At 40.9% G+C, this 27877-nt stretch overlaps 1 protein-coding gene across 4 annotated transcripts in view; it reads left to right on the top strand.

Moving 5' to 3' along the window:
- The first annotated feature begins 226 nt into the window (after nucleotides 1-226).
- The window catches only part of FAM222B (family with sequence similarity 222 member B), a 46518-nt gene continuing 18867 nt past the window's right edge, over nucleotides 227-27877 (top strand). The window contains exon 1 of one of the 4 annotated variants that reach the window (XM_065573130.1): nucleotides 227-406. The gene's annotated coding sequence lies outside the window, so the exon portion shown is untranslated. Of the gene's footprint in view, nucleotides 407-12116; nucleotides 12259-27877 lie in introns of those variants that run through there. The other 3 variants (XM_065573129.1, XM_005298250.4, XM_042858029.2) reach the window with 3 other exon arrangements.

The raw sequence follows: 27877 nt of genomic DNA, 5'->3' as shown, positions 1-27877 counted from the left end.
GGCGGAGCACGGCGAGGGCAGGCAGTGGTATGGCCACCCCGGCGGGGGGTGGGAGGCGAGTCTGGCCCCAGCACCCGCAGTCTGCGGACGGACGCGGCGAGTCGGGCTTAGGGCTGGGGCTCAGGGAGCTGCTGCTCGGCGCCCGCACGTTTCCGTCAGGCACGTCTGGGGACACCACAGTGACAAAAGCTAAAGGACCCCTCCCTCCCCGGCTATGAAGTGCGCCTGCGCGGGCCCCGAGGGGCGGGGAACGCGCCTGCGCCAGGACGCAGCCGGCATCGCGCTGGGCGGTGAGAGCGCATGCGCAAGAGGCGGCTGGTGGTGGCCTGGCGCAGCCACCACAGCGAGAGCGGGGCCGGGGAGCAGCGAGCGGCGGCGCCATGAGGCCCGGGCAGGGACACCGAGAGTAAGTGCGGGCCGGGGGGCGGGCTCCGCGCGCTGGGCTCTCGGGGTCCGTGTGGCGCGCGGCGCGGCCCCGCTGCCCCAGGGAGGGGCACAGACCGGCGGCCGCGGGCCTGGATCGCCCCCGGGGCTGTTCGTGCTGGGGGCGGAAGGAGTCGGAACCCCCCCCCCCCGCCCCGGGTGACAGACTCGCTCTCGCCTGGCGGGTCCCCGGGAGCAGACACCCCGCCGGCGGGCGGGCTCGGCAAGGCCTGGCGGGGCGCGGGGCTGACAACAGCGGCCGTGGGGAGGCGGGGAGCGGTCACCGTGACAAAGGGATCGGGGCTGCGTGCCCTCGGCCTGGCTTTCCGGGGCTGCTTTGCGATGCCCCCGCTCAGTCCCGACCGGGCTGTTCTCGTGCTCGAAACTCCTCCCGTGGGTAAGGCGGCAGTGCGGATTGTTACCTTTCACTGGCTAGACTATTGAACTATTCACACTGGCAAACCGTAACGCTGTTCGGAACCAGTTAGGCTGGACTAGAGTTTACACACGATTCCCTAAGCGGGGTAAAATGCCACGGTGGCAGGGACTATAATGAAAAACTGAGGATTGTTCCGTGTCATTTAGCGAGAGTTGATAAAATGTGACTTGTCCAAAGTGGCATATTATCTCATCGGTTTGTGGGATAAGACCTGGCATCAGTGACCAGAAATATAACAATTCTTTGACTGACAAAAAGACTGCCCTTTCCCCTCAGATATGAATCTAGCCATGGTGATCTTGCCTTTGTCACCTTAGGTAGACCTCTGCAACATGCTCTTTCTGGAACTGACCATAAAGACCACCCAGAAGATTCAGCTTGTTCAGAATCCAGTGTTCCACTTCTAGGCAGGACAAACTGGCTCCATTGTCTATGATAGCTGCTAAGTCAAGTCTAGGTTTAATTCAATGTCCTGTCCATTATCTAGAATCCTAATTGAAGTGTGATCTATGTCAGTGACCACCAGTGTTTTCATCTGAGTCACAGCTGTGATTACCAGGGATGTTTTGTTTGTTAGGCACCAGTGTGGATTTGTCAGAGCCAGGGCATTCTCAATCTAGAACCTTCAGCTGTGGAATTTGCTGCTTATAGAGATTTGGGTAAAAGTTTTGCTTCCTTCACAGCACAATGCAAACACCTCTTTATTCTGGTTTTCCTCTAATTCTGTGGGTGAGTTTCCCCAGTATAATTTTGTGGATTATACTGTTAGAGGATGGAAAGGAGAATCTTGGTCCTACCCACCCCTTTGTAAGAAACTGTATTTCCCAATTATGTGATTGATGTTTTAGAAGTGTGTGTAATAATTTTGGAACAAGGGGACTGGCTCAGCTGATCCTTTTTAAAAGAAACAAAGTCAGGAAAATCCAAGACAAGATATTTTCAGAAAGAAAATGGCTTCTTGACCAGGTCCAGGACACATGTACCGTTTTCAGGGACTGAACACAATAGGTTAGCTCTGGTTCTTTCCTAGCAGAGACTACTGTGTCTGCCTTTGGGGAACTAGTCCCAGATTCTTTCAGGAAGAGAGAGGTCACTTCTTTTTTAGAAAGGCAAAGAAAGGGGAGGACCTTCATGAGCCTTTTTATGAGGTGTGTACACACATTTGAGTCCTTGCAGAGAGAGAGAGGGTGGTTTTGAACCATTTTTACTAACTATAAAATGTCCTTTTGCCAAGGAATGTGGTGTTAGATTTGCTCTAATGTATCAGCACTGTAATAAAAAATTACTCTTGTTGGGTTTGGAACAGGAAGGGGAATCATTAGTTACTGTACAACAGTGCTAATGCACGTTTATTCCTGATAAAGCATGTAAGTGGTTTGTGATCTTTACTGATGTTGTAATGCAGAAGTATGAGTCACAAAGGCTCATATTAATCAAGATTTTGTAAATTCTTTCCATTTGGCAAATTTTGAAGCTTCCTGGCAGAAAAAGTATGTACAATAAATACCAAACCATAATGAAAATCATTCGCATTGCAGAGGTTTACTTGTCTGTTTCCGGCCCACTCAGCAAGTTAACTATTTCACTGCCTTTGGGTATGCAATACATGATTTTCCAGAGCAGGACCTGAATGGCTTTATAGGTGTATGTGGTATGCTTTCCTGCTGGCTCTGCTTTAAATTCGTCTGTATGCCTTTTAAAATAAATTGTGGCTATAGGCTGTGCATAGCCCTGCTACACCAGGGGTTTAATAACAATAGTTTATTGTTCCTGTTTATTAAGATGACATAAATTATTTCCTTTCATTAGCCACTGAAGCCTCATGGAAAACCGTTAGGTTTCTAAATAAATAGTTTTCTGCTGAAGTACTTTTTCCTCTGATTATAAAAACACAGGTTCTCTTAATAGTTTATTGCTCTGTTGGATTCCTCTGTGATGTCATTTCCACAAGAGCCAATGTGATGTCACTGTAATAGGGTAAATCTTATTAGGCATACTGGGTTTGCTAGTTTCCAGGTATGCAATAGGAAAAAATAATGTCTTCTAGTTCTAGGATTGCTGAGTAAAATCCCATGGCCTGTGTTCTGCAGGAGGTCAGAGTAGATCATCATAGTGGGCTCTTCTTTCCTTTAAATCTATGAATAGGTATGTTTCTGATCAGACATTTTATTTTGCTGTAAGAACTTGCGCTGTCAGTCCAAGACTCGTAACTTTAGGTGAGCAATAAATATTTTGCTCTTACGAAAATTCAGTGTGGTGGTAAATCTGGGGAAGTATAATGTATATAATATGAAATGTATTTTATAAGTAGAATAAATTTAATTGTAGTATCAGAGGGTCTGTTGAGAGAGAGAACAACAAATGAATGTTGGAGGGTAGGGAGGAAGCCAGACTTCCTTTAGTGGGTCAGTTGGAGAATTAACTGTCCTGAAGTAACATTCATATTTTTGAGGAGAGGAAGATCCAGGCCAAAACAGGACAGATTGGGAGATAAGGGAGATGAGACTTTCAGCAAGAGATGGACCTATGTTTTTTTGTGTGTTTTCTTACAATGACCTATCTCTTTGAGTTCCCTGTAAATGGATCTACACCACAGTTCTCATAATAGAAATTAAATAGATCTAGTCTGAGACGGAGAGGCTAAAGAGCTGGCATCTCTCAGGGAAAGACTGACCGAATCAGAGAAAGCAAGAGCGGGGGGAGCATTAGATTAATTGACTTCAAATTTATGAGCCTACTTGAAAGAATGGTATGAAAAATTGAAAATATATGAAGAAACTGCACTGAATTTTACTGAAGTCCTTCCACAGAGTCAGAAGAGAAAAGGATGTGTATCACTGAAACAAGAAATGAGCAAAAATAGACAAGTCTAAAGAACAACATAGGAGAGATTATTGCTGGAAGATGCTGGCATCTCCTCAGTTTTTACTCTTCATATAAATTGCTGTATACATGGATTTTAAAGTGTAAAAAAATCTATTTTATCCTGAGATAAGACTACGCACACTGCCTGAAGATACTTACAGGAATCTGTACCGCTTTAATGTTGACATTAAATAATGACCTTGCTTTTAATGCTCTATCCATCATGTTGTGAATTTTCTCAGTGGAGTAAACAACATACTGCTGGCAAAATAAATAGCATTTTGCATAAGGGCCTGGTGTGGGTTCCCCCTTCTCTCCATATTCCAACCAGATCCACAGTGCTTCATCTGTAGAACAGTTTGCCAAAAGCGTCTCTGCTAATAACATCTGAAAAAAGAGGTTGGTAAATGCCCACTTAGGAATGTTTTTCCCTAGCTGTATGTTTTCTATAATTGTAAGGCAAGTGAGTTTTATTTATGTTTAAAGTTCTCATCTAGTAGATACCTATTTACCTACATTTGCATTGGCGACTGTTGCTGAAGGAGAGTTTCAAGAGGTGAAATTAGGTTCTTTCAAACCATGAAGTATCTGCATTTTCCAGAAATGCAGCCTGCTGTGAAATGTGCACATGCCTTAGCATGTCTACTCTTCCGTATTCACATTCATGACTGCATGAGGGATTTAAGGTCTGCAATATGTTCCTCTTTACTGAGTACTATGTTTTTCTGTCACTCTGCTTTTTCTGTTCTCATCAACCTCTCCTCCACTCTTGACTTCTGGTCATTTTTGGACAGCGCATGAGGGTGCAAGAGCAAATGACTCCTGCACCCCAACACCCACCAACTAATCCACACAACCAAGACGTTCTGCATTCTCCGTAAATTGCTTTGTCTCTCTTGGTGGATGGACCAACTCTTAATAGTGAGAGAAATAACTAATTTAACAGGTTGGTGGATTCATAGATTCCAAGGCCAGACAGACCATTGTGATCATTGAGTCTGACCTCCTGGATGTTACAGTCCATAAACTTTCCCAAAATAAAAATGTAAGGATGCAAAATGGACTTTTGGGGACCGCCTTGTGTTTCCTGCCTGACTCAGTTACTCCAAGGACCACCCAGTCCACATGCTGGGCTTTATGGGACTTCCAAAAATGCCACTGAGAACATATCCCAAAAACTTGTCTGCCAAGGGATTAGTGATCAAATGGCTGGGGTTACTAGATAAATGCTTAAAGTGCATATTTTTTCCACAGACGATGGTAGTATCTGGTGTAACTGAATACTTATATAGGGCCATATTGTGATATATTTATCACACTGAGTAGTACCTGAGTGTATAAATAGGCCAGTTGACTTTCGTGGGATTACTCATGATGTAATATGAATAAGGGTTTCACAATCTCCCCTACAGTGCCTTTCATCTTCAGAGCACTGCACAAGTATTTTAAACTTTTTTCACACTGTAAATTGATGGGGTTAATACTTGCAAATTGTACTGGGGCAGGGAGGTGGGATAATATTCCCATTTCCCAGTGGTATTTTTAACTTTCCCAGTAATAGTTTCTAAGCCTAGCAATCTGGATGTGGGAGTATACAGTATATATATATTTTTAATTGCATGTTGTTGTTTGAGAGGAGTTTGGATAACATTCTTCATAAGAAAGATAACCTCTCCCAAAAGAGTCTTATTGCTATTCCAAATACTGACTTATGCTAGTGAGAATAGTTCTGACAGTTATGCTTGCCTGGCACCACATGAATTTGGGTATGACAGATTGATTGATTTCTTCAGCTCAGTCTATGTGAAGGCTAAATCTTCATACTACTTCCTTTTTCAAAAGCTTTGTTATATTTAGTGTTAGTAACAACGCTTTTTGAAACATGCATCTTTTAAAAACTACTGAGGTGCAGGGGATCGAATACTTACTGCCACCATTTCTCTACTACTGGTAGGATACTTATATCTGTTCATTATTTCAGAGCCTCCTGTTCGTTTTGTATTTCAGATAACCTTGTTACAAACATGCTTCTGTTCTTGTGCACAGGGATTATGAATTGCCTGTGCTCATAATATTCAGAATCTTGTTATCACATATCTGAAAATTAGCCTCTCCAGAACATGTGAAAAAATACAGATATCCTGGTTTGTGGAATAACTCCTGAAGGGCACAATTTAATTAGTTAAGGGCTGCTTTTGACATCGAATAAGTCTTGCTTGGATAGCTTTATCTATGTTTGGGGGGGAGTGGGCAGGAGAGATTTTTCAATACAATATTCTAAATTGGCATGGTCTACTGTGGTTGACCCAAATTAAGATAGAATAGCTTCTGTAAAATTTGAAGAACTGTGCTGTGCTTTTTGAATATAGAACAATGAAATTTAAGTGCATCCATATACGTTATATAAATAACTAAACTAATCAAAACACCTAAATAGATTAGTAGATGGATCTACTCTAGGACAATTTATTAGAAATTGTATTTACTATAAATGTAACACTATAAATTCTAATCTTCAACATAATTCTAGGTAGAATTTTATTAAGCATGTTCCTATGCTTATTAATAGAATTGTATGTGTTAGATTGTCTTCAGTGAGTGAAACAAATCTTCAGCGTCATTGTCTGCAGTGTAAGTAAAAATTGAAACTCTTTTGTCACAATGGCTAAAGTAGTAGCGTTACAAAGAAAAAGGTTAACCATTGAAGTAAGCTTTTTTTCTTTTTTTTAAACCAGTAAGTCAAAAAATGATATGCAAAGTGATACGTTACTGACGTATTTAGTACAGGCAGCCCAATTAAGATGCTGTATATTGTTTCCAGTAGGATTCTGATTGTTTCTAATTTTGGAACTATGTGAGAGAAAGTGGAAGTAGGTGAGGTGATGTGCTTTGCTATTCATAGTGAGTCCAGTATCAATTTTTTCCCCCCTAGAATCTTGCTTCTCATATAACCTGTAATGTATCGTACTGAGAAGAGGTAAAGTACTTTGGTGTTCTCCTTTTTCTTTGTTTCACTGCTAAGATAATAACCAAGTTCAGCTCCCCACAAATAATCTTGTGTGTGGTGGGCATGGGGTTCCTGGCAGAGCAAAATGACTAACCTCCAGAGGAACAACGAATGAAAAGCTCATTGTATTCATGTATTTTTACCTGTTTTCATCAGAGAGCATATTTGTTTTTTCAGTATTCAGTAATGGATTTTTTCCATTCTCTGCTACCATTGTATAACAACATGACTTGCTGTATCATGCCATCCATATTCTTGCTTGCACACTCAAAACTTCGAGCATGCATTTGAGATGACTTGTATATTGCAGTCTTATCCTTTATGGATATTGTGTTGTCTCCATCCATCCCTGAATGCACAGCATACAGCACTTTCCAAAAGACTATTTATAATCCAGCATTATCTTTATTTTAATACCAAGATTCAAGTTAAGCCATAGTCGTAGTAAATAAAAATTACTGTGGAAAGGAAAGAGCATCATATGAGTTTAAAAGTGAGACAGTATTACTAATCTCTGAAGTAAATTTCCACCGCTTGTATTCTATGGCAGATATGCAGTGGAACAACATCTGGAAAGGACAGTCCTTTGTAATTACCCAATCACTTTTCCATTCAGCCAGGTCAATGGTTTTAAAACATCCATTTGTTCTGTCATTGTTTCTCTTGGTACCATCTCTTAAATTGCACCGATCTTAAGGTTCCTTCTTTTCTCTGTTTTATGTCTATAATAATCAGAAGATACATTGAATGCAATCTCCCCTAACTGATGAAAAATTATGTGTAGAACCATCTGAGAGTCTAATGTTGGCTTTATGTTGGTTATAATTGTCTTCCTTCTTTATGGCTGTATTTGCTCCCCCTCCCCAATTCTGTGAGATAATAGGATTGCATGGAAACTAAGTCCGCCAGTGCTTTTTGAGAACAGTGCCATTTTAAATACAAGTAGAAGGCATTGGCTTCAGTGCTGAGAGGATATTTGGTTGTTTGTCTGCCAAATTGCTCACAATTCAGAGGTTTACTCTTATTTAGTTAGCTTTTATCTTCAACTACTGGAAATTCGTCCAGGATGCTGGCTTTCATTTTTTTCATCTGTACATAGTTGATAATGTATTCTTACTAGAGCTCTTAATTCATATCTCCTTTATTATTAAATTCCCCACAGCTGTGAGCACTTGTGAACTAATATCTATGAAAACCAACCACATGAAAAGGCCAAAGCAGGTTAACAAAAGTATCTCTAACTAATTTTCCATGTTCTTTCTGTTCATACCACTTATTTTTTTCCTCTCCTGTAAAGGCTTCAAATGTTTGGATTTAGAAATTACTTGTTTTGGAACAGGCCACTTTGAAAGCTTTTTTTTTTTTTTTTTTTTTGTTAGAGGAATTGTAGATACTTACTCCCATTTAACATGGTCCAATTTGGCAAGGTATCTTTCCATCAGTACGTTTTTTTCCTCCCTTGATGTTCCAGAATTGTCTGACATCCCAGGATTAATGAAGATTAAGGCTTAGCGTGCCTGCATCTTGGTAGTTTATTTGTAACATTTGTAAAATGGCTGTGCACCATGTTTAAGAAAAATTGCCTTTCATATGTAGGGTTTATATTCTGCTTGAATGTGTTCTGCTCTATTTACTTGTCATTCTGCGCTAGCATGTGAACTATTTGATTTATGAATAACTTACTGCTGTTGAAACAAAATTAAAGTAGCTGTTGCGGTTATTTAAAAGGCAATTAAATTTGATTTTATTCTGTTGTAGTATCTCCTATGAAAATGCACAAAACTTGGTGTATGGGTGAAAATCATACTAAAAGTTTAGTGTTTTCGTTTTTTCCCATAAGCTATGTCTTACACCACTGGGACTTTCCAAATACATACTCAATTAAAATCTCATACCATTAAGTTTGATGCTGGAAGTGCAGTGACTGTGTAAGAAAATATGGTAGCCATTATGTGATCTTATACACATCCTTAAAATTGACAACCTGTTCTGGGAGATGTAATAGGCTAGGACAAAGGAGTTTTTCCCTCAGTTTTTCAAAAAGTGCTATGAATCTAACTTCTCAGGGAAGGTCACACAGATCCTCCTAGAACCCTGGACAGTTTATGCAGGAAAACCTTGATCTGTTAGAACTATGGTACAATGATAGAGAAATCTTCTTGTGCCCAGTGGTCTGATAAGGGCATGAACAGAGTGTAATGTTTATTGTACAAAAAAATTCTCTCTGTATGAAGCACTCTGATCTCTTAATTTTGTTAGTACTGAATAGAGTAGAGTGGGTAGAGATGTTTTGGTTACCAGTTAAAATACTACTCTTGACTTTGCTTTTTCTTACTGGGAGGAAACTATCATGTCCTTCCGAATTTTGTAGACCATTTAAAGAATATATAGCTTCCTGATTTGTTACTGGTATATTACTGTCATATAGAGGACTTTAGAATATTTTATTTTTGGGAAACGTTAATTTCCTTAACTTTTTCAAAAAAGTTAAGTAATGGTGCAAGATATGTTTTTATTTAATCTAGATGAGAGTTTGCACATGTAAACTTTCAGAGTTAAGTCTGTCAAGAACACCTGGAGCTGGAAAAAATGAATTGTAGCTTTTGAAGGCCTAGCTAAAACTCTATTTTTATGCACATGGTACGGAAAATAAGGTAGTAAATATACCTAAAGGTATATTTCCATCATATATTTGCTATAGATTCCAACTGTTGGTTACAGTAGTATTTTGAGAAATGTTGAACTAATTTTATACATGTTAAGTTTTTCAACAAATATCACATTTACTTCAAAGAAAATTTAGAATAAATTTGTCCTCCAGCCACCTGCAAATATATCAAAACCAAAATTAAGCAGGAGTAACTTCCCATTATAACAGTCACTTACAGTTTAGTGATTAATGCACAGGTATGGAAGTTTGTCTATCAGAGTTCAGTTCTCATTGTGTCACTGACTGTATAGCATTGGGCATGTGAGTTTGGACTTGGTGTAGGTCTCTGCACCTTCTCCACAAGTCCAGTGGTAGAGAGGGGAACATACGCTGATTTCCAGATTCTGAACCCCATATTTTGACGTTGTGGGACCTGAAGTACTCAGCCCCTCATGACTCTGCAATTCATCTATTTGTGCTTCTGGTCCTCCAGCTGTACAATATGATCATATCTCACAGGAGTGTTGAAGATTATTTCATTAATGTTGGAAGGTGCTATAGAATTGCAGAGCATTATTGGAGTCCTCAGGTTTTGCGAGAAGATTAGAGCTGATACAAGTATTTATGGAAGCCTCTTAATGCATCAGCTGTGTTACTATGCAAAAAGAACAGGAGTACTTGTGGCACCTTTTATTTATTAGAGCATAAGCTTTCGTGGACTACAGCCCACTTCTTCGGATGCTGTAGTCCACGAAAGCTTATGCTCTAATAAATTTGTTAGTCTCTAAGGTGCCACAAGTACTCCTGTTCTTTTTGCGGATACAGACTAACACGGCTGCTACTCTGAAACCTGTGTTGTTATGAAATGCTTTAAGGAAAACTCAATAATTAAACTTTCTAAATGTTTACTAAATGACAATGTCAAAGAATGTTAAAGCATTTATTTAGGAATGCATTACTGATTCAGTATCTGTTTAATTGGTTTCAGAGTAGCAGCCGTGTTAGTCTGTATCCGCAAAAAGAAGAACAGGAGTACTTGTGGCACCTTAGAGACTAACACATCCGAAGAAGTGGGCTGTAGTCCACGAAAGCTTATGCTCTAATAAATTTGTTAGTCTCTAAGGTGCCACAAGTACTCCTGTTCTTCTTTTATCTGTTTAATGAAAGAGGTAGTTGTCTCAATGGGGGACTGCAATTTTAATACTTCCCAGCAGGAGGCCTAATTTGACTTGTCAAATTCTATTTCAGATTTGACAAGTCAAATTAGGACTGAAAGAGTAGGCTGAACGATTAGAAAGCATTGGCAATCAAAAAAGGTAACCATTACAAAATCATCTTCAACAGTTAAAATGTTAATTATATAGTATACTTTAATTTCCAGTGGACTCGAATAACAAACCAATTTTGTTTTCCTTTGCATCTGTTGATCAAGATGGAAGCTTGTGCCTTGATCACTATATTTTACTATAAATAAGATATATAATTTGGAAAATTTTCTGTGTGCTGCTTTAAAAGTACTGATCATATTACCCTTTAGTCCATCTTTCAGCCCAGGTCTCCTATTAATGTTAATGAAGTTGAACCTTCAGTCCCTTCCTATGTAATGCACAAGATTGGAAACATTTGTTGGATGCTTATTTATACAATCTTGTGTTTTTTGCAAATGTGAAATAACATGAACTAAAATGAAAACCACTCTATAAAAAGAAATAGAATGAAAAATTCACTCCACCGTGGGGGCCTATGCCCAGATCCTTACTCCAACTGTTGTGATCTAACGAATTGCACCTCTGCTCAGGATTGGCCTGGATGCCCCTCTGTCGTTAAGGGGGAGTCAGCCAGGCCCAACTTAAGCTGTGCTTTGATCTCCTCCTCCAGATCCCAGTGGGTCCAGCTTTCCTATCAGTTCTGGCTAGTAGTGTGTGCCCCTCACTAAATTGGAAGGGGGAATCTGCACCCTTCCTCCCAGACCTTCTGAATGTTACCAAAAAGGAGGGTCTCTGCTACTTTACCCCTCTTTTGTGTGTTTGGGAATGAGTGGGAGGGAAGGAAGGGTTTCCACTACTTTTGCCTGCTTGAAGAGAATGGAACAGGTCTGTAATCTCCTTCAGTTTGTGTTTTTAAAGCCCCCTTTCCCTCTGAGTAATTCCCCAGCGAAGAGCTTTCTAATTGTATTGTTGAGAGGGTCAGCGCAGACTCCCAGGTTCTGCCCAGCAGCAATGAAAGGGACCAGAGGCGCTAGGTGCACCTGGCTGTGGGGCCAAGCTCGGAGTAAGGGCAGCGCCGAAGGAGCTGTCTGGCCCCAGACTCAAGAAGACAGGACCAAGTCAGTGCCCACGGGGCTCGCGTTCTCAGGGTTATCTTTACAAGCATCCAGCCTTCCCTTGTTCAACAATGAACTCTTACATTCTTCCAGAACGGCTGTTAAACTCTTCCACTGCAGGAGGGCCCTGAGCCCCCTTTCCCAAAAGCCCGGGGGCGACAGCCGGCAGGAGTCACTCCCCACGCTTGGTTGCAGAGTCCGCGCTGGGAGCCCAGCGGCGCTGGGGCAGGAATCAGGTAGGGCCGCAGTGCTGGGGGCCGCCGGCGGGCTCGCCGCTGGACCGGCCTGCTGGAGGGACGCGGCAGGTGCAGCCCGGCCGAGCGGGCGCCGCTCCGGGAGCGCTAACAAAGGGCCCCGCCTGCCGCTGCCATTGGCGGGAGGCCGCCATCCGGCAGGGCCGGGGCGGGGCCGGTTTCCGGCGCTGCGGGAGCCGAGTGCGGGGAGCTGAGTTTGCAAAGAGGATGCCAAGCGCCGAGCCCGGTGCAGCCGCCGCGGCTCCCGCGGCCCCGACGATGGGGGCTGCCTGCACCGCCTCTCCGAGCTGCGCCCCGGTAAGGCTCCGGCGCAGGGTGCAGCCCGGTTCTGCTCCGCACGCCTGGGGTGCAGGGTGGGGGCGGCGGCCTGCAAGGGCCCCTTTCCGGCGGCGGGTTCCTGTCCGGCTCGGGATGCGGCCCCGGGGATGGGGGTGAAACCGAGCCCGCCCGAGAGAGGGGTGGGCTCCCTGCAGACCCCCCTGGGGCAGGGCTCCGAGCGGCCGGGTCGCCACGCAGAGCTTAGCCTGCCTTGGAGGAGTCCCTCCCTGGCCACTGCGTGTATGGACTTCCTCTCCTTTTTCTCCTGCAGAAACCCGGTGATCCCTGATTTTCCTTGTAGCTTCCTCCTCCTTTCAGGCAAATAGACTATTCCTTAGCATCTGTGAAATGCCTCCTCCCGCCGAATTTAATTTGACCCTATTCATTTTGATTGGAAGGATTACAATTAAACCCATCCCTTTTTAAACTTTCCCTGTTCTCTCTGTAGACAGGACTCTTGGCTTTGATTTTCTGGTTTGCATTCTGTACTGTCCATCTAGTTTTGCCTGAACCTGGCTCTAGCAAGTGAAGCAGATTTGAGATACTTCACTTCTGGTTTGGGCCTAAGCGACCTTACCGTATCATAACTTTGAAGCTATCCTGTAAGACAAAGAAGAGCATTTGAATGCAGCAGAAATCAGGGTAGTGCTGATTTTGACACTTAAAATAATTCCTAAATGGATTTCAAATGTAAAGCTTTAAAATTAATGCTTTGTAACCAGCTGGTGCATGTGCTAATTAGGTGGCTATGCTGATTGTAAACTTTCTGTAATTAGGCATTTCCAACTAAACATGTGGAACAAGTATATCTTTTATGTTGATTAGTCAAGAGCTGGCATGACTAATATCAGGTGCAAAATGCTAAGAGAGCTGAATATCAGTTTTTTTCAGGCACTTTGGAGATATTAATTAAAGTGATACGGAGTTCATTCTAGTAAGTGAACCAACGCTTCCAAAGATCGTTGTCACCAGAAGGCAGGCAGTGATATGGTGCTGTATTAGAGACTAGTAGGTTCTTATCACAGCATTGGCATGGCTTAGGTACAGCCACAAAAACTGTGAACTTAAAGCAGAAAGGTCTGTTCTTAATTAACTGAGATCTTCCGCTTAAGAAAGTAAGCTACATTTGCTAGCTCCTTCAGATACGTTTGATGAATTTTTTTCTTACCACCCATGATACCAGGTTAGTAACTGTTGCATCATCATGTTTATTTCATTCTCTAATAGGAAGTCAGTTTTTGTGTATAAAGTGCAATGTTTGGGAAGCCTGTTAACAGTTAACTCTAAAACACAAATGAGCATTGCAGCAGCTATTGCAACACTGGGTTTTTAAAAGCTTTTTTTAATTACTTTTAAATATGAGATTTAGTTGAGTAGGTGAAGTGGCAGTGTCGGCTGGACACACTTATAAGGCATTGAATTGCATAGGAACTGTTGAGTCATCAAGTACCTTTGACTTCCTAATAAAAGTAAAGTCACAAATTTTGATGGGGCTCACATTTTTCATCTGTGAGAGTATTCAGCCACCCTACCTTTATGAAAATGTATTACATGACGTTAATTTATTTTCTGTTTAATTTTTTATCTTAAAAATGTAATAGTAGTAATATGCTCTGTCAGTGATTTCCCCAAAACTGTACTCGGAAGATGAAACATTCAGCTATATAATCATAGGAGGTCTACACTAATCTCTATCATTTAACTTAGATGCAAAATAGGAAACCATCAAATGTTTACTTATGAGGAAACAATTATGTGAAATCATGACTTACCATAGTCTCTATAGCTAAGTGGTTGAAACACATTGCACTACTGAGACTGAAGTAGCTGGTTTAATTTTCTCCTATTGTCCTGGTTATTTATGAGCAGCAGTGCTTAATGAGAGGAAAAGTGACTTTTGTTCTCTTCCCTGAGAGAGAACCTATATCAAAGCCTTCAGAAATATTAATTGATTCCTTTCAGAAGTTGAAGGAAAGGAATAAGATTGTTATTGAGTTTCTTAACGATTGGAGTAGCAGTGCCAAAACCTTGCGTGATTAAATGTTGGTTTGTTGTTTTTAAAGTTGGGGATGGCTCTTGGTGCTCAAGGTGAGAGAATAGTGGACAAAGCAGAACTGTGAATACATTCACATGGAGATTTGCATTACGATAGTTTTTTAGCTGTTTCAAGCTTGTCAGACACTTGCTGAAATTAAATCCTGTGTGTGTTTAGAGAGGGGGTTATTCCATGAGATTTTACTGTAGGAGGCTTAACGTTTGAGAAAGCTGTTTACAATGTGTCTGAAATAGAGGGTAGAGGACACAGTGGAGACTATTATCTGTTTACTGCTCAGATAAGGAGGTGGAATAGATTGCTGGCCTGTTTCTGAACTCTCTTAATGAATGGTTGCTAGGCGCATTGCATCTCAATCAGTTTAATCCTCAAGATGTCATTTACAGGTCTGCTCTTTGTGAGTGCCAGAACTATGCACTTTCAAACTATACCGGCCAGAATTTGCTGGCAAAGCAGCCTGGAATTGCTTGTTCAAGAATTAGGTGTGTGTATATATATATGTTGCTGAGTGATCCAATTTTAAAGCGCCTGGTGTCACAGGGCCATCATTTCATGGACATGTGCTAGATTAAGTCTCCAGTGATAAATAAGAGACAACAATGTCATTAGCATCTTTCCTAGATCAGTTTAGTATACAGTTTACTTGTTTGACCATAGATTAAGATGAAGTAAAAATTCCTTATTTTAAAATTTTGACTGCTTTCTGGCTTGTTGAAGTGTTTATATTTTGGCTAAATTAGCTAGGGCAGTTTTTTAGGGTTAACTTCTGAAAACTGTTAAACTGAGGAAAAAGTATTATCTAACATGTCTGAGAAAATAGGACAGTGCAAAATACTGGCATAAATAATAAATTCCCAATTTAAGAATCTTCCTGTGAAATTGGGGGTGAAAGTCCATTGAAGCAGGATTCAGGAAAGTAATTATATATGTTTTGTGTATTATGTAAATGTCTTATGCTGGCAGTATAAAGCAAAGAAAAGCAGTTTCCCAACATGGTTAAACTTTAACAGACCTGTTAAAAAATAAAATACTAAGGCACTCTTTTTAAATAGGTTTTCCGTGAAAGATATTCATCTTATTGCAAATAAGAATGTGTCTGCGTGAGCTATCTTCCTTTTGCATGGAAGATTTCCTTTAAATTCTGCATGATAGGAGTTTGACCTACTGTAAGTGAAAATTGAAGAGTGAGCAGTAGTGGAAAATGCTTTGGATTTGTTGACTGTTAAATGCATTTTAGTAACGTTTATAGACTGCACATTGAAATGAGATCTGAGTCTGTTGCATAATTATATTACAAACTGCACATGAAAAGTTAAGGTAGGAACTTAGGCCTTATGAGTTAAACATATTTTAGGCATAAATGAAAGCAATATAAAAGCTGCTGCAGAAGTTAATGTGAGCCTCTTGAAACTGAAATTTTGAAAATGATTTGAAATAGTCTTGACTAAAGTGAGATCAGTATATTTAAAAAAAAAAAAAAAAAAAACCACGAGGTGTGCTTCTCCAAATGGAGCATATGCAGTCTCCTGTGTCACCAGCAAAACCAAGCTGGCACTTGGAGTTTCACTGTAGGAAGGAAAAAGTCTTCTAAACAGAATGGTGTGAGATCATAGAGTACTTTTTATGTAAGTGAAGATATTATGTGCTGTGGATCGAGAGCCTGTCTGTAAAGTACAGCACAGGAGTGTTACAATCAGATTGTAAAAAAAACAGAAGATTTGCCTAACCTGTCCTTCAGATGGCTGAAATGGGCAAGGAACACCTGGCATTTAGAGAATTGCAGTACTGGTGCAATACTTTGGGAATAGGGTTTCTTCTTCATGACCTGACTCTCTCATCTCCACTGTGAGATTGTCTCGTGATCCGTGGAGACAGACCCCATTTCAAAGCAGCTAGCTGTTGGAGGAATGTGTGCCTGTCACTGTGCTCCAGCATGCTAGAAACAAAAGTGCAGAAGTCCCCACATCCATCTATACCCCCCATTCCTGCCTTGAGAGAGTGAACCCCGAGCCTCATCTTCTCCCTACATTGCGATTTATGTCAGTATTGTGTAGACAAATACTTCACATCCCCACTACAAAGTTTGATCAATGTGTATATTCAAAATCGTTACCTGGGAATATGTGGGATTAAAATCTTGGTACTCAATTGTATGAGGACACCTGCTCCTTCTTGCACCTCTGTTGAAAGATCCTTTCCTTCCAACTATAGCAATTGCCAGGAGAGATTCATAACCGTAAGTTTTGGTGACAGGTTGTCCTTGTGCAAATTTTGTAAGGATTCAGAGTAGCAGCCGTGTTAGTCTGTATCTGCAAAAAGAAGAACAGGAGTACTTGTGGCACCTTAGAGACTAACAAATTGATTAGAGCATAAGCTTTCGTGGACTACAGCCCACTTCTTCGGATGTTCTTCTTTTTGTAAGGATTGAGTTCTAAAATCCTATCCCAAAATCTTGACTCTGGTGGCCTCCAAATTTCCTTTAAAGCAAACACTTTGCTGAGCCTCTTGATCTTCCATGTTAGGCTTGATGGTGCCCCTTGAATATGAAGAAGGCTGTTGGTTATTTCCTTGGCAGTAGAAAGTTTTTTTTTTTTTTTTTGTTTTTTTTGTTTTTTTTAATCCTCAGTTTTATTATGGTGTATAATTAGAGAAAAGAGCCAGTACTTTTCAGTCCAGATGCACTCTAAACAGATCCATTTTTGTATACAGATGGTCTGTGCTTACTGAAGAGCCTGTATGAGGAGAACTTAAAGCTCGTTCTACTGGAGGAGTGGATAGCAGCTTCTTTACCATCTATTTGTTGAGTGCCATTTGTTGAGATACCTATAGTTGAGTCCCACCTTTCCAAAGCATCACTCTGTCAGTATTTATCACAAATCCCATTGAATGCTTCATTCTAGGAGAAAATGTTCATGTCTCTTTTCGACTAACAGTACTCAGCCCTTCTCCTAAGGATTGTCACCGCTAACTAGTATCTCTCAGAGGGATTTGTGGGAGCAATATCACAAAGGAATAATAGGTTACTTATTGAAGTACTACTTGTGTTTTGAACTTGTTCCCTCTGCAGATCCCCACTGACTCTTCCCCCTCTATTAGAGATTTAAAAGATGTGCCCTTGGCTCCAGAATGCTGGAGTAACGTGTTTCCCTGTCTGTCTGTATCCATCTTTTTGTCTCTTGTCTTTTACTTAGATAGGAGCATTCTGGGGTAGGCACTGTCCTATTGTTCTGTGTTTGCACAGCACCTAGCACAATGGGGACCTGGTCCATGATTGGGGCTCCCAGGGGCTATGGTAATATAGGTAATGCACTCCTTCGGTGTTTGCTTTGAAATGGGTTCTGTTGGCAGGTCATGCACTGTCAGAGGGGATCAATGGAGACAACACATTTAAAAAATGTTACTTTACCTCTTCAGTTTCCCTTCACTCCTCTGAAAATAGCTTGATTTGTTTAGTGAGTCTGTATCGCTAGGATTCAGTTCCATCACATCTTTTCTCACTGTGTTGTATGAAGTATGAGGAAGTGTTTTCAGAACTGCTCTGATTTCTAGTTTTATAATTTTACAATTTCTTGATCTGCTCTGAGAGTCAGCACCTGAGCACCTTTTGTCTTACTCCCAGGAAATACTGCATCTTGTTCCTTCCTCTTTATCAACAAATGTAATTTATGCTGTCTCTTATCTATGCCGTAAGACATGGAAAAAGAGCAGGACTCTTCAGTAGTGGAAAACAGACTTACATGCTTAATGGAAATATTTTAGCCTTTAAATTCAAGTCAATAAAAGGAATATAAAGTTTTGTGTTGGACGTATAGTGAGTCAGTTCTGGTGATAAAGCTTTCGATTTCAGACTTTAACTTGCCTACTGAAGGTTGGCTAAGCACATTAGTAGTTAATACTGTCATAAAATTTGCTTTAATGTCAAGCCTTTTCTCTTAAATGAAAGTTTTTAGCATATATCAACTGTAGAAAGCAACATTAGATTTAAGAAAATAGCATTCAATAGTCTCTAAGCACTTTATTTTTGTCTGCTTTGTAAGCAGTCAATAGGCCAAACTGAATTATACAAATATGGTAATTCACTATGCATTTGAATATGGCTCAGTAGTGCCGGCAGAGGTGAGAGATTTTTGCCATCCAAGTGGTTTATGTAAAATTTTGGGTTCCACTTCTAATGCCCCAAAAAACAATTATAAATTTAGTTGTGTAAGGGCACATCTGTTAATTTCCTGCTGAGTTGCATCATAGGTGAAAGAGCTCCAGGAAAACCATAAAGCACATATTTCTGCCAGGCTGGATAAAAATTCTGATTAGTGTCGTCCTTTTCAAAATCAGAAATGCGTTTGACAGCATTCTTGAATTTTGTTGTGTGCATTACTTTTCCAGAATATTGCTTTAATCAGTCTCTCTCTTTGCATTAAAGAGGCAGATTCAGCTAGTCAAAGCAAGTTGATAATTGCTTTTCATTAAAGGTACCAGTGCCAAAGAGTGGAGCATGTCTTCCAAGAAAAAAACATTAATTATAACTTCTGTAGAGCTTTTATCAATCACATAGTTATAAGCCATATGAATGCAGTTAAATGAAAGTGGAAGATTTTACCTTTCCGCCACCTTGAGAGAGTGTTTTTTCAGGCAGGTCAGTTTCTTCATGGTCAGATTTGCCTGGAGGTTAATATTAGGAGATACAGTAACTCCTCGCTTAACGTTTTAGTTATGTTCCTGAAAAATGCGACTTTAAGTGAAACGATGCTAAGCGAATCCAATTTCCCCATAAGAATGAATGTAAGTGTGTGTGTGGGGGGGGTCAGGTTCCAAGGAAATTTTTTTCACCAGACAAAAAACTATATATTATATAGATAGTCACACAGTATAAGTTTTAAACAATTTAATACTGTTCACAGCTATGATGATTGTGAAGCTTGGTTGAGGTGGTGAAGAGGGAGGGATATTTCCCAGGGAATGCCTTGCTGCTAAATGATGAACTAGCACTCGGCTGAGTCCTCAATACGTTGTTGTAGCCTCTCACACAAGGCATCACGAATACGAGGGAGGGGAAACAGCATAGCCGACAGAGAGACACCTTGTGTGTGGAGGGGACGGGAGAGAGAGAGATGCACACTGCCCCTTTAAGTAAGCTGACCCACTCTTAAATGCATTGTCTTTTTAAGTGGATCAGGAAGTTGAGACGGCAGCTGCTGCCCCAAGCTCTCTCTGGCTCTCTCCGTCTGTGTCCCCTCCCAGCTCTATATGGAGAAGGGGTAAGCGGGGTGCAGGAAGCAGGGGGACGCCCTGACATTAGCGCCCCCTCCCTCTGCACAGCAAGCAGGAGTCTCTGGGAGCAGCTCCAAGGCAGAGGGCAGGAGCAGCACATGGCAGTGCGGGGAGGGACAGCTGAACTGCTGATTGATAGCCTGCTGGGCGGCTGCAGCACAGGGAACTTAGGGGAGCGGGGAGCTGATGGGGGGGCTGCCGGTCCACCCTGGTTACAAGCCCCCACCAGTTAGCTGAAACGGGCTGCTCTTCCTGCAAGCGGTGGACAAAGCAGGCAGCTACCCAACAATGTTAGAAGGGAGCATTGCACAACTTTAAACAAGCATGTTCCCTAATTGATCAGCAATGAAACAACCTTAACCGGGACGACTTTTACTGTAGTGGTTCGGGGGCAGGTCCATAAGTGGCGCTTTTTCTCAATCAATACTGGACCAGTGCCATTGCATAGTCCTACGACTAAGAGGTTGTATGTTTCTGGAGACATCTCTCTTTGTAGGAGATGTAAAATAGTGGTCTTAATTTCTTTGGTTTGTTACATCCCAAATTACTGGGAGTTCTGCAAATTACTGCACTGAAGTCCTGTCATATCTATGCTACAGCTGCAATTATGATGTTGGGGCATTTGTCAAATGTGACACTATTTGGCTTTGGTCCCACACACCCTGCCCACCTTTTCCAGGTTATAGCGTAGTTACAACATGGTTTGATTCTGTCTACACGTAATTTGTCGTCAGAACTTGAAAAAACTACTGATCAAAGGTAAGTAGGAAATTTTATCTGCTAAGTGGGAAAGCTTCAGAAGAATTTAAGCTTTCTCTCTGCAACCACAGATTTCTTTCTAATGAGAATCTGCATCAGGTTATACTCTGAAGTTCTGCCTCCTTGAGTCTGCAGACAGAAATTTCTGGCTCTGCTAATACTTTAGGCTTCCAAAAGTCTCTTGCATGTTCTGGGCAGTTTCTCTGTTGCTATTCTGAACTGTGGGTAACAGCAAAACTGGCAAGAAGAAGCAGGTCTGTTCTGCCCCTGGGGAAAGTTTCAAATACAGAGACCCTTGCTCAGGGTAGCTAGGAGGTGGTAGGTGTATGGCTGAGTGTGTGTGTGTGTATGCCCTTTTTTCCCATTCAGAAGCTTTAAAGGGTGGCCTTCCTGTTTCTCAGAAATGTACTTAATGGAGGCTGATATGAAAAATAGGTCTAGGCTAGCACCCTGGTAGGACACTCGGTACCTTCACCCTTCCCAATAGCTGAAGGCAGGAGGCTGCTCCTAAATCTTCCTGGTGTTGGTCCACCCCTCTTGTATCGACCTCTGAGGAGCAGGTGTCTAGCAAAGTTTACTACTAATGAGAATACTTCTGTTTGAGGGTCTCAAAGCACGGTCCAAATACTAAGCCTCACCACCTGCCCTGTGAAGTAATAAAGTATAGATTCATAGATTCCAAGGCCAGGAGAGTCCACTGTGATTATCTAGTCTGACTTCCTGTATAATGCAGGCCAAGGAACTTCCCAAATAATTCCTAGAACATCCCCATTTTATAGATGGAGAAACAGCTGTAGGAGGGTGTCTCGTCCAATGTCACACAGGATGTCTGCAGCAGAGCAAGGAATAAAACCTAGATCTGTAGTCTTGTATCTTAATCACAAATCTACTGTTCCTCCCACCCAAGAAACTACTGCATTATAATTGGGTTACACAGTTGTATGGCAGCTGGGACCTTAAATTCAATACTAACATAATTTAATACTGAAGCAACTATCCGCTTATTGAACATGTCCACGTGTCACAGGCATCTACCCAGCACTGACTATAAAGTCCTCTCCCAGCATGCATCAGGCCTGCTGTAATGTGCCGGAGCACCTTTCTTAGTAAGGCTGGACTTGGCTTTTCATTTTGTTTTGTATGGAGACTAGTGTCTCCTCCCCACATTTACAGTACATAATCTGTGGATAAAGATTGGATTTTCTGTTTATTTTCAACTAGATCTGTTTGGTTTAAGTTAAAATTAATTTAAAAACCAGGAGTGTTTTCCTTCTGCAGTCTCGGGCTACTAAATGGCTGAGTTATTCTTCACACTTTACATATAGTTAAAACTTGTTGCCTGTTGGTTTGAATGTACATTTTGAAGAAATTTGGTTGTAATTAAACACAGGAAAATAGTCATTAATTAACTGTCATCTTATAGTCACAATTTTCCTTACTCGGGATGGCTACCATTTCCCCAAACCTATGGTGAGTAAACTGAAGCTACCCAAAGCAGGCCAAGCTAGTGTCACCCTGAGTAAATTTTATTTTGTTAATGAGTTTTTAAAAGAAAAAACTGGAACAAACAGATTGTCATATGCAGCCACCAGGACCGCCCTACTCCCAATATGACCTTCAATTCACCACATTAATCCTCTGTTCCTTCAACTACAGGAGTAACATATCTTGTGTGTGGAGCAGCCATTAGCGAGAAATATCACACACTGTTTACTAATGGCTTACACAACTATTTGCTTGACACCAATAGAATGCTGGGAATTGGAACTCCTGGTTCTGTTCCCAGCTTTAGAGGGGAGAGTGGTTAGTAGTTAGAGCAGGGGAGACTGGGGACCTAGGAGTTTCCACTCTGGAAGTGGAGTGAAGAAATATTACATGCAACACAGCTATGTCCCTTACAATAAAATACCAATCCTTAATTACAGCTTCATGCTTTTTCCATAAACACACCAGTTAACCTCTGCACGTATGTTTGTTAATGTTGCTGGGGTTGTAATTGAGTTTTGCATTATACTGTAAGGGAGATTAATGTGTAGTATGTTTCCTTATCACTTGCAGGCAGGAATAAGTTCCTTGTGACGATGCAGAATCTTTCACTGTCTGTGAAAATATGCTCTGTAGGAATTATGCGGTTAAGAGGTTTCCCATAATTTGATATTTTCTTTCTTTTTAAGGCTTGCATTGGGCAGATGTTACACTTTAACCAATCTTAATCCATTTGTTATGGAATTATTTAGCTTCCAATAGCTTCCACGACTTGGTAGGTAGGTGCTATGCAAATATGAAATAGTGGCATGATCCCTGCCCTGAAGACGATGGATGCCTTTTGTTGTTTCAAAGATCTGGTCAGGAATCTGGAGGGCATTTTCCTAGGATATTATATTAGTCATTGAAGAACCCTTGTGACATCTTTTAAGAGTAGGGAATTTAGCCTAGTGTTCTGGCCAAATTCTGATTTTGGTAACTGCACTCTGTCTACCTACATTACAGCACTACCTTGGATACAGTTTCCTTCAAAACTTCTGTGTAGTGTTGGTCACTATGAAACAGTTATCACAATCCACTGCAGGATGTCTAAACTTCGTTGGTGGGTAACGTGTGTCACCGTTCCTGAGTCAACGGCACCTCTGACCCCCTTTGTAGCTTCCCTGATGGCGTGGCCTTAGTTCTCAAGCTTCTAGCTGTCACTAGAAGATGGCGTCCAACAACACTCTCCCTCTAGACTGGGGAGTTAGGTTGCAGTTCTTCCTGCAACTCCCTGTAATCACCATAGCAAGTTGGCTTTGGTTCAGCACATGCAGTCCTGTTTTCTCAGGCAATGACAGGGTTAACCAATGACCAACCTGCCATCATAAAGCAATGTATTATTTATTTAGAACAAAATCATTACAGAAGAAACATACTGTTAAAACAATAAACAACTTATCTGCATTTCTGACTTACCAGGTGTCACCCATCTTCCACATGGAGACCCTGCCAGGTTTCAGAGTATTTCAGGTACTCTTACATGGCCACTTTATACAGGTTTCAGTTGTTTGTTTGCCAGACATCTCCATCCAATCACACTGGTATATGCAGTTTCCGCCAGAGGATGAGACTTCTCCAAACTGGTTACTGACCTTAATTACACCCCAGTGATTTTTGTTCCTTTAGGAAACTCCTGTAACTCCCCCCTGGAGCCAAAATACAATCTCTAGCCCATACAGATACTATAATATTTATAACGTTGATACTATTGTCTTTGGTCCATATTCCATATAATGTTTATCATAACATGGATGTAGTGTTAGAAGGCCTTTGTTTTGAAAGTCCCTTTATAAAGGGAAGAGGAATTCAATGAATTCTGAGTAAATTAATACAGACCACTTTTTGGATACAAACAAGTTGATTTTTCCTATTTCTTTCCAAACTTTCAGGGTCCAAGTAGTCTCTCTGCTTAACCCCAGACTGGGCAATAGCATATGTGTTTCGAGTGTGATAGAGTGCTCTAAATACAGCTTTGGAGCCTTGGCCAGGCCCTGTAGTCATTCTGCTTACTGTCTATTCTACATCTCCCCTTCTTTATCCTAGCCTAAGGATAGACCTTCAACACCTGGTAGGAGCTACTACCTACATCTTGTTGCCTGGCAGCTCACATTGCATATTTAAAAATGCAAAATTAACTCTAAAAATAGATTTCTCATAATATGGATGCTTTCAATCCACTAAAATGAACCATAGATTTGGGGTGTGGGCATAAAGGGGAATATTATCTACCCTACTCTTTGATCTTTGTTATGTGAGATGAGAAATGCTGTCTTGTTCTGAAACATTGCAGTTAGAGGAATAGTGGCTAAAGGAGGGGATTGAGAAGCTAGACTTCCATGTTCTGTCCCTTGCTCTGCCACTTCCTCCAAAGCCTCAGCTGATCTGTTCATGTAATAGGGCCCCCATCACTGGAGTACAGAGCACCTTGCAAACTTTAACTTATCCTCTCATACCTGACAAGAAAGAGATCATCCCTTGTATAAGTGACAGTTGAAGCACAGAGTGACTAAATGACTTGCCTAAGATCACATGGCAGAACCAGGATTTATACCCAGGTCTCATGAGTCCAACCCAGTGTCTTAATTACAAGACTAGCCTTCCTTCTATTTAATTTTTGTCTTGATTTTACGCATCTGTAAAATGGGATATGCGCAATTCATGCCTGTCTCAGAGTGGTTGGGAGGCCAAAGTAGCGTTAGTAAGGTTCGTTGAGATGCCTGGATGAAGGACAAAGAGTTAATAATTAAAATTGGAAGTAAGCTGTAAATGGGTGGAACCATTTTCTGGTCTGGCAAACAAAAATGCAAAATATAAATGGGCCAACCAGCAGAAATTAAGCTAAAAGCTCCCCTTCGCCCAACCACCTGTGTGGGTCTGAGCACTAAATGCAGTTAATTGGCTCCATTGCAGCAGAGATCAGAGACGCCCACTCCTATAACAGGACAAGCTATTGAGTTTTTTCAGATACTTTTAGTACTGATAGGTTAACTCAAAAGATAGTAAGTTTTCTACATAGTCAGTAGATACATTATGGAATTAATCGGGTGCTGCCATTTTGGATCTAGGTAGTTATGAAGTTAGACTGAAACTTTACGTATTTTAGAAACTCTGCACCTTTGTATTTTGGTTTTTGTTAAGACATATTTAGTGAGAAGCATTGTTAATGGCTTTATTTTGGCCCAACTAACCAGGCACTGGTGGAATTGCATGCTGATTTGCAATGGGTAAGCCACACAAGCAATTTCCTGTTTGTCCACATCATTGCTAGCGGCTTCCTTTGCCGAGTACAAGCAGGAGTACGCTTCTTGCCAGCAACAGCGTCATTCCGATTAGGGCTTTAGTTCAATTATGTCTAATTAACATTTATTGCAGATAGCAGTGATAATTACTTCCAAGTCAGTTTGTTGGCGGTGGTTATCCCAAGGCTAGAGTACAAGTTGGATGGATTTTAATAACTGAAGTGACGCATTGCTCTTCTTTTTTTTTTTTTTTTCCCCCAAGTCCTCATTTATACCAAAGGCCAGAAGCTATGTAAAACTCCATTTTACAATTAAAACCTACTGTTCTACTCTTCAGCAGACATGTAGTGCTGTATTTTAAAATAATCTATTAAGACCAGCCTAAAATGGCTTTTTATATTCAAAAATCATATATTGGAGCTTGCTGCTTTATCACAGTAAAATGGATTTGATGGTACTGATGTCATTCACAGTAATGACAGGTTTCAGAGTAGCAGCCGTGTTAGTCTGTATCCACAAAAAGAACAGGAGTACTTGTGGCACCTTAGAGACTAACAGATTTATTTGAGCATAAGCTTTCGTGCTTTTCATGCATCCGAAGAAGTGGGATGTAGCCCTCGAAAACTTATGCTCAAATAAGTTTGTTAGTCTCTAAGGTGCCACAAGTACTCCTATTCACAGTAATGCATACCTGTGATGAGATTATAGGGGTGATATTTTAGTCTTTTGGCTGCCTTTTAACATCTGTTCAAAATTACAGATATTGATTTGAAGTCAGGTAGCCCTTCTTGATAGCTTTCAAGTCCATAAGGATTGTAATGTTGCCAGTGTTTGTTTCATGAACTCTAACTTTAAAGCCCCTTAGTTTTCTGTTTTGAGTGTTGCCTTCAGTGGGTTGGGGAAAAGGGCAAAAAGTGGACCCATATACATTTCAGTTTCTTCTTTCTTGCTTTTCAAGCTAATTAATTTTGTTGTCTGACTAACTTTATAAATGGTGGGCGGCCTAAAAGTGAAATTGTTTACAAGCAAAGTCTTAATTAAACTGCAAGGAGCAACATTGATTTTATTGAACCTCTTACAGAGATCTAGAAGAGGACCTTCTTGATTCAGACCATCAAAAAACGTTATATTGGTAGAAGCTGATATGACACTTCAACTCATACAGAAGGCAGCTCTCCATTGTTCATTGCTTCTCTCCTTGTTTACCCCCAGATAAACTTGCTAGAGTGATTTATTGCCGTATCAAGAAAAGCCGCCTCCTCTGTAATGTTACTTTGCAATTTTCTGCTTATAAAATGTTTAAAGGTTCTTGCATGTTGTATATGAATACAGTGCTGGTTTGATAGTTTAGTTATGAAAAATGGTTAGATATGTCAAATATATTGTTCCTCTAGTAGGTTACAGCAGAGATCCTACACAAGAATGTTTCCTTGTGGCTTTCCAGAAATGCAGGGGTGGTGGTGAAGGGGAGAGCAGGAAGTCTGAGAGATATGCTGATGATATCAATCTAGACTTTGTATCAAGTGATGAAACTGACTGAAATTGTAATAAATACCAATGTTGGCTAGCGGGGATGGTGTGTGGTGTGTGTGTATGCTCTTTAAATGTAACGCAGTGCCACTTGGTGTGTATTATGAAAGGAGACAAAAACGTAACCCCTAACTACTACTACTTAAATATGCTGATTCTTAAGTCACTGGCCTTCTCAAACTGACATTTGTAATGCCCTGACCTTTTTGAAAATATAGAATTCTTCCTTTCAATATTGTGTGAATTATGTAAACAATTCCTGCCCATGTAATTGGTATGAATGTGCTCAGGAGAACATAGTCTAATTTTTGAAGTATATATTATGGGGTACTTTGGGAGAGCAAAAAGGAATGAGCCTCAGTCTTCAGTAGTCCGTAGTTTTGTCTTTAGTATCTTAACTGGGAGTAAACAAGACAGTTTCACTAGGAGCATGAAAATCAGCTTGCTTGCAGTTAGTTTGTAGCAGGCATTTACATAGGCTTGTACCAAAGCAACTTTACAACCCTAGTTTGTCCTGGAGCATTTTATACAGGCTGAACTTCGTTATGCAGTGTGTATTTGGGATTGTGTCATAATCATAATGCATTGTTACTATTTATGAAATTTAATGCAGCTTCTATATGAATAAGGGGAAGAAGTGAAGCACATCCATGAGCCATAAGTACTTAAAGCCCTCACAGGGCTTAAGGGACCCCAGGGTGCTGGAAACTTTAAATAGCTTTGAGCTTTTCTTTTGTGTGGGTAGTTTCTGTTGCCTTCTCAAATCTGAGCTTTGTGACCTCAGTTGTGAAGGTCTATAGTTAATGCTGGAATTTCAAACATGCATGTTTATTTTCATGAGTCTAAAGTTAGACTTCACCAGCTTACTTTTTTCTAAATCAGACCTGTTTCTCATATTTCATTGGCCTATGTCAGTTTTGTGGGGACCATTTACTTTGCCTGTGTGAGAGTTTCAGGCAGTATGGTGTGTTTGAACTCTCAGCAAAAACTTTTAATTTGAGCATGTGATCTATTTATTAGTGGCAGAATTTGTAAATTAGAGTAATGGGACTTTACTGCTAGCACTGGGCTGTTAAGAACAAGTAATTTACTCTATGCTGTACAAGACACCAGAGGCATCTATGTTCCCCTGTAGAGCTGCTGTCTCTGAAGTTTGTTATTTTCTGGTTGATAAGCATAGAATTTTCTTGAAATGTTAAGTTCTACTATGGCAACCTCTGAG

This window comes from Chrysemys picta, chromosome 19, assembly GCF_011386835.1.
Source record: "Chrysemys picta bellii isolate R12L10 chromosome 19, ASM1138683v2, whole genome shotgun sequence".
NCBI lineage: Eukaryota > Metazoa > Chordata > Testudines > Emydidae > Chrysemys > Chrysemys picta.
Note: the sequence above shows the minus strand (reverse complement) of the source record. Positions and strands in the feature narration are given on the sequence as shown.